The sequence below is a fragment of the Mirounga angustirostris genome, unplaced genomic scaffold (genome assembly GCF_029215605.1).
Source record: "Mirounga angustirostris isolate CCGP_5_RB_7025 unplaced genomic scaffold, mMirAng1.0.hap1 SCAF_7, whole genome shotgun sequence".
NCBI classification, from domain to species: domain Eukaryota; kingdom Metazoa; phylum Chordata; class Mammalia; order Carnivora; family Phocidae; genus Mirounga; species Mirounga angustirostris.
In genome coordinates, this window is record NW_026991715.1 from 47185158 (window position 1) to 47191275 (window position 6118).

General features: G+C 48.9%; 1 long non-coding RNA gene across 1 annotated transcript; it reads left to right on the plus strand.

Annotated features, from left to right (window-relative positions):
• The first annotated feature begins 1223 nt into the window (after positions 1 to 1223).
• Positions 1224 to 5692, plus strand: LOC129046172 (uncharacterized). Its single transcript, XR_008506976.2, has 2 exons — positions 1224 to 2057; positions 4003 to 5692. It is a non-coding gene; the product is annotated as an uncharacterized LOC129046172 (long non-coding RNA).
• The last annotated feature ends 426 nt before the right edge of the window (positions 5693 to 6118 follow it).

The following is a 6118-nucleotide window of genomic DNA, read 5'->3' on the forward strand; positions in this document are numbered from 1 at the left end:
TCCGTGAGCTCGGCAGCGCTGCGGAGGCTGGATTGAGGGGGCCTTCGCCTCCTCTTCCCTCGTCCGCGGTCCGTGGGTCACTTTCTCCGCGTGCCCACCAGCGCCACGTGCCGGGAGCGCGCGGTCCAGGCCCGGCAGCCCCTTCCCCTTCCCCTCTGTCCTGGCCCGGGTCCAGGCCCGTCCTGCAGGGGTGGGGGCGGCGCTGTGCTCCTGAGAGACCTCCGGTCCTGCAGGGGTGCGCAGAGGCCACGGGACTAAGCGACCACAGCCCCGCAACGCCGGGCTTGGGGCGGGGACGGGTGCAGGAGGAGGGGGAGGCGGGATCCGACACCCTTAGGTTGGTCAACTGGGGGTGGGTGCTAGGAAGCCCTCTTGGTGTCGGCGCGCCGGGCCCAGGAGGGAGAGCGGGAGAACCGGGCAGGCGCCCGGGCTGGCCGCGCGAGGCTCCTCGCCTCTCCCTCCCGACGCCGGCCACCGAGGAGGCCGAGCGGGGGCGGCCCCAGGCCCTCAGCGGGGCGTGGCTTTTCTGATCCTGGAAGTCGGCGGCCCGAGGCGGGGCGGGAACTCGCGTCCCGGGGCGACCTTGCCCAGAGACCCGTGACCGACGTCCTGGCGGGAAGGGAGCTCCCGGGGTTCGGGACCGAAACCTGAAGCGGGCCTGCGCCCCCCCGCGCCTCCAGGGGCGGGCGGGCCTCTGCGGGATGCCTGCGAGCGGGCTGCCGGGGCGGGGTGCACCTCCCCGGTTTCTGGCTCCATGAACCCAGGTCGCCCTCTCCGGATCCAGTGACTGGCGGCAAGTGGGTTTCTAGCAAGCGGCGGGGCCCTGCGCAGGCCCGCCGGCCTCGGTGCCGGGGTGGCTCCCGGCCACCGCGCGGGCACCAGGCACCGTGGCGGTTAGCTGGCATTTCTGCCTCCTAGGGGCAATTTGAGGCGTGGCCAGGGTTGGCCCGGGACAGGGGAGGGAGACGGAGAGGAAGCTGCCAAAAGACTGGTGGGGCTGTCGGCACTTGCAGAGAGAGGCGGCCCCCTTCGGTCACCAGTGAATCTTAACCAAGGGCAGGAGAATCTTAATCAAAGGATGTTTTTAGGCAGGTCCAAGGGAGAGAAACCTATCTCAGGAAAATACCCACATGCGGTCGAAAAAGGGGCCGAGCCCGGCAGGAGCGCCTGGTCCTTGCTGCCCCGTGGAGCTTCCTCAGGCGCAGGCTGTATCCGTCCCCGCCTTGTTTCTTCGGTACCCTCTGCGGGGCTGGGACCCACGCCGGCGGCTCAGGTCTCTGTAAAGAAGGGTGCGGAGAGGCGGGGGTGGCTGCTGATTTGGCCGCAGGGAAGGACAGGCCTCCAGCGGGCTGGCAAGGTGCCGGGAGGGCAAGACGTTCCCTGGGCAGGTCCCAGTTCCCTCTCAGGAGTGTGGGTCGCTTCTCTCACTCAATCCACCCCTTTCAGTGTTGGCCACCAGGGACTAGGACTGGGGCTCCTTGAGTCCCCTTTTACAACTCCTATTGTATTTTTCATTCTCATCACAAAAGCAGTACATGTTAATTGAACTAACGAAAAAACACAAACATTCAAAAGGAAGAAAATAGAAACCCAAAACACTCTCATTACCTAGAGACAAACCTTTCTTGTATATCCTGAGTGCCAACACAGGTGACTTCCTTTTTTTCTGAACAAAATATTGTGAACATCTTTCCACAGAAGCATCCTCACAATGAATATGGTTCAATAAATAGACTCTGTCCTTAAAGACCCCCAGTGCCTCCATTGCAGGGATGTGGGGTGAGATTTCCAACCATTCCTTTCCTGGGCTTTTAGAGTGTTGCCACGTGTCTTATTTCTGTCCACACCATACCGGGGTCATTCTCCTGCTGGGTCACTGTGCATGTCCTTAATTATTTCCTTAAGATCAATTCCTCAAAACAGCTGGGTTAACTGTTCTGTGTTTTAGAAAAGTTTTACTACATTTTGTCAAATTGACCTTTAGAAAGGTTATGTCAATTCATACTCCCACCTGCAGAGAATGTAAAATCTGTTGCCACAATTCATCATCATCAATCGTGAGTATTTGTGGTCTTCTTTTTATTCTTTTATGTTTGCCCATTTTTTTAATTGGAGTGTTCGTCTTTTTCTTGCTGGTTTGTAGGAGTTTTTTAAAAAATATCTATATTCTCTCTATTAAGTCTTACATGTTTTCTACTTTTCCAATTTGTCAATTGCTTTTCACATTTAAAATTACATTTAAAATTTTTGTGCAGTTGTTCTTAATATTTTAATTTACGGCTTCTGCCTTTGGTGTCACTCTCTAAAGTCCTTCCTTACCTCAGGATTTTCTAAGTCTCCCACCTACAAATATTTCTAGTACTTTCATTGTTTCATTTAAATGTTTCATTCATATGGAATTTATTTGGGTATATAGTATAAAGTAGGAATCTGCGTTTACTCCTCTTCACTCCCTCTTCACTTGTTGTTAGTTCCAAATCCTTTTGACTCTGGCACATACTCCAGCTAATTCCGAAACAAGTTGAGCCAGAAGGGAAGATCTGGTGGCAGAGATCTTGCTCTGGGAAGCACAGAGGCTGGAGGTGAGGGATTGGGAAACGTCCAAAGGAAGAGCCCATTTGGTAGACATATCCTAGTGGAATCACATAGATCTGGATGAAATCCAGTTTCTGCCACGTTCACCATGTGGAAACCGGAGCAAGTTGTTTAACTTATTGAAACTTCAGTTTTGTATCTGTAAAATGGGTATACAAATAGCAAGCATCTACCTCTGCAGATGGATGTGCGGGTCACATGGTAATGCACATAGCAAGCCATCAGTGTTATTAGTAGTAGGAGGTGAAGAGAAGATGAGAAAGGTGTATGTAACTGTTAAAAAGAAACATCAGCTATCAATAATTAAAGAAATAACGGTGGTGAGTCCATGTGCTATAGTTAGAGTTCAAGAGTGTTTATCCAGATCAATCAGGAGGCTTTCCCCTGGGAGAAAAGGGTTTTATTCTTCCACCTGGGGTCTACTGGACTCTGGACTTAAACTGAGCTCAGACATTTCGAAGGAATCCAGTAGCCTTTCTGTTCTCAAACCTGTTCCAAGGCTTTCTGATGGACCTGCCTGGGTAGAAGAGAATCAGCGGAATGAGCTGGCATTTGGAGAGCTCACAGGATAGAGAGCACGGGGGGCTCGGGGCTCTAAGTGGGCAGCCATCTCCCTCCTGGCTCTCCCCCAGCTGAGGATTGCTGCAAAGAGAAATAGTCACTGGACGGGAGCCAGGGGCACCAGTCAGCTTAACCAAAGGAATCAATGAACACTGTGTTTTCCCTCTGCAAATGAGGGAAATGGCATGGTGAGAAGACATATGCCTTGTCCAGAATCACAAGTCCCAGGGGCAGAGAAAGCTAAGAGAAATGCTGCCTCAGAAGAAGCCATTTCCCATCCCGAGGATGCCAGAGCCTGGCCTTGAGTAACAAAGGGGATGGGAATGCTGCTTTTGAGCTCCCGGGCGGTGGAGACCCAACATATTTGTATGAGGCATGGACAATGAGTAGCCATTCAAAAGGCTGAAGCTGCCTCTTCTTAGTAAAAGGCAACTATTTTAGGAATCCCTTGTTACTAGGCAAATGGCTGATCGCTTTTTAGGGGAGTGAGACCCAGCTTCACACTGTCTTTAGGGTAAGCTTTGATTCTGAATTTTGCTTTGGTGGAATAGTGGTTCTCAATTCTGGCTGCACATTGGAATTAGGTAGGGAGCTCTTAAAAATACAGATGCCCAGGCCCCCCTTCCAGAAGGCTGGGTTAAATTGGCTACGGCAGGACTGAAATGTCAGTGTTGTTAAAGACTTCCTTACTGATCCTAATATGTAGTTTAGGATTGAGAGGAAGCCCCTTTTTGTGCTGCTGCACTCTCTTCCGAGCTGGTGGGAACAAGGTTATAAGACAAAACTACTCTAGCAAAATGTTTCTTGAACTCTAAGGAATTATCTGGACATCTTGTTAAAATGCAGGTTGTGATTTCGGATGTCGGAGGTGGGACCTAAGATTCTGCATCTCTAACAAACTCCTGGATGCCGCTAATGCCGCTGGTCTCAAGACCACGTTTGTGTACCGAGGGTCTAGAAGTGGTCCTCCGATGTCAAGGAGCGTTAAAATGACCTGATAAGCCTCTTGAAAAAGCAGATTCCTGGGCTGATTCACAGCATCAGGGAGGGGGTCAGGAATCTGCATTTTTAACAAGTCCTCAGGTGAATTGATGCACTTAACAGTTCAAAGACCACACTTGGAGAATGTAGCCAGCCTGCCTAGGATTTCCTCAGGCATTCATCTTTTTAGCGCATCCTGAGTCCACACTTGGCTGGAAGATCTCGAGTCGGTTGGCTGGGAATTGAAACTGAGCAGAGAGCCCACTGGGCCCGAACTGCAGCTCTCTGCTTCTGGGATGCCTTAATGTTGAGGCCAAATCCCATTATCACAAGAGAGTGACAAGTGCTTGTGCCTTCTTGGAATAAAGGAGCCATCTGTTTAGGTTTGGGTTTTGATTGTAAAGTTATTTGACCTGTCCCCTCCTTGGAACTGTGACTAATGTCTCAAGATCAGAGCATAGATTCTGGGAGAATGAAAGGCAGAAGGCTTTCAAGATGCCTTCCACCCAAGGAAAACCTCAAGCAGGGGAGCAAAAGACAGTATAAAAAAAAAATCAATGCTCCATGTAATGTTGAAGACATCAAATAAGAAGTCTCCACCAAATGAATGTGCTTTTTTTCCCCGCTTAACTGAGACGGCCTGTGAGGTAGGATAAACCCAGGACCTGGAATGAGGGGCTGAAAGAAAATTGACACATCTCACCTCTTCTCTCATTTGGCTACTGTTAGGCCCATCCTTCTCCAAGTACGTGTTATTCAGCTTGCAGATGATTCTGGACCTTTGTTTTTCTTCTGGTTCTTCTCTCTTATTTCTCCTTGTTTGAGCCATTAGCAGTTCCACCAGGGATGGAATGGAAATGGAATGGAACCCCCTATGAGATAGAATAACATCTGTGAGTAGGTGTGCTTAGAGGTTTGATGGGGAGGAAGAAAGAATTAATTATGATCGCAGGTCCTATGGAATTCACCTCGATGTGGCTGTCTAGGTCCACTTTTATATGGCAACTTCAAGCCTTATAACAAGAACAGAACGCCTTCTGCAGAGTTCGACAACTACCAGCAATAATTTGCCAGAAAAGTTATTACTTGAAAAATGCTTACTTCTTTTACTTATTCAAATATACTTATTACTTTATACGCTTCTTTTTTTTTTTAAAAGATTTTATTCATTTATTTGAAAGAGAGAGAGAATGAGAAAGAGAGCACATGAGAGGGGGGAGGGTCTGAGGGAGAAGCAGACTCCCTGCCGAGCAGGGAGCCCGATGCGGGACTTGATGCGGGACTCGATCCCGGGACTCCAGGATCATGACCTGAGCCGAAGGCAGTCGCTTAACCAACTGAGCCACCCAGGCGCCCCTATGCTTCTAATTCTCTTGGTTGTCTGGTAACAGTGTTGTGAGACGGGGGACATAAATTTACTACCACATATGTGTGACTTTCCTGTTTAAGGAGGATTTTTTTTCATCTATTTCTTCTAGCTAGTTACAATATATTATATAACAAAGGATACCTCCTATTCCCGTTACTTGGTATAATAAATATCTTGGCGAAATTTCTTACAGAGTTTGATTACTCAGTCAAAACCTAAGTATCCTGTTGGGAGAGGAACAATCATTTTAGTGATACTGTTCTATGCTTTGGTTGAATTGAATAGTTACTAATCCAGCCAGAGAAGAAAGAGGCAGGTAATTGGAATTGAGCAAACACACTGAGCCCCTCACAAAAAGACTCACGAGAAGTGTAAAATTTCTCATCAAACCTCTATCCGTCTATTTTCTCCTTACTTACAATTGTCATTGCAGCTTTAGGAAATAACTCTAGGGGCCTGGTCTACATTAGGAGAAAACTGCTATTTCTCATTCAAGTGATCTGGAAATGAGTTTAAACAGACACAATCTGCCAATGGTCAATGTTAGGTCAGTAACTCTAATAGCCAATTTGAATTTTCTTTTAAGAAAATGCCATAGCCCCATCCACCACT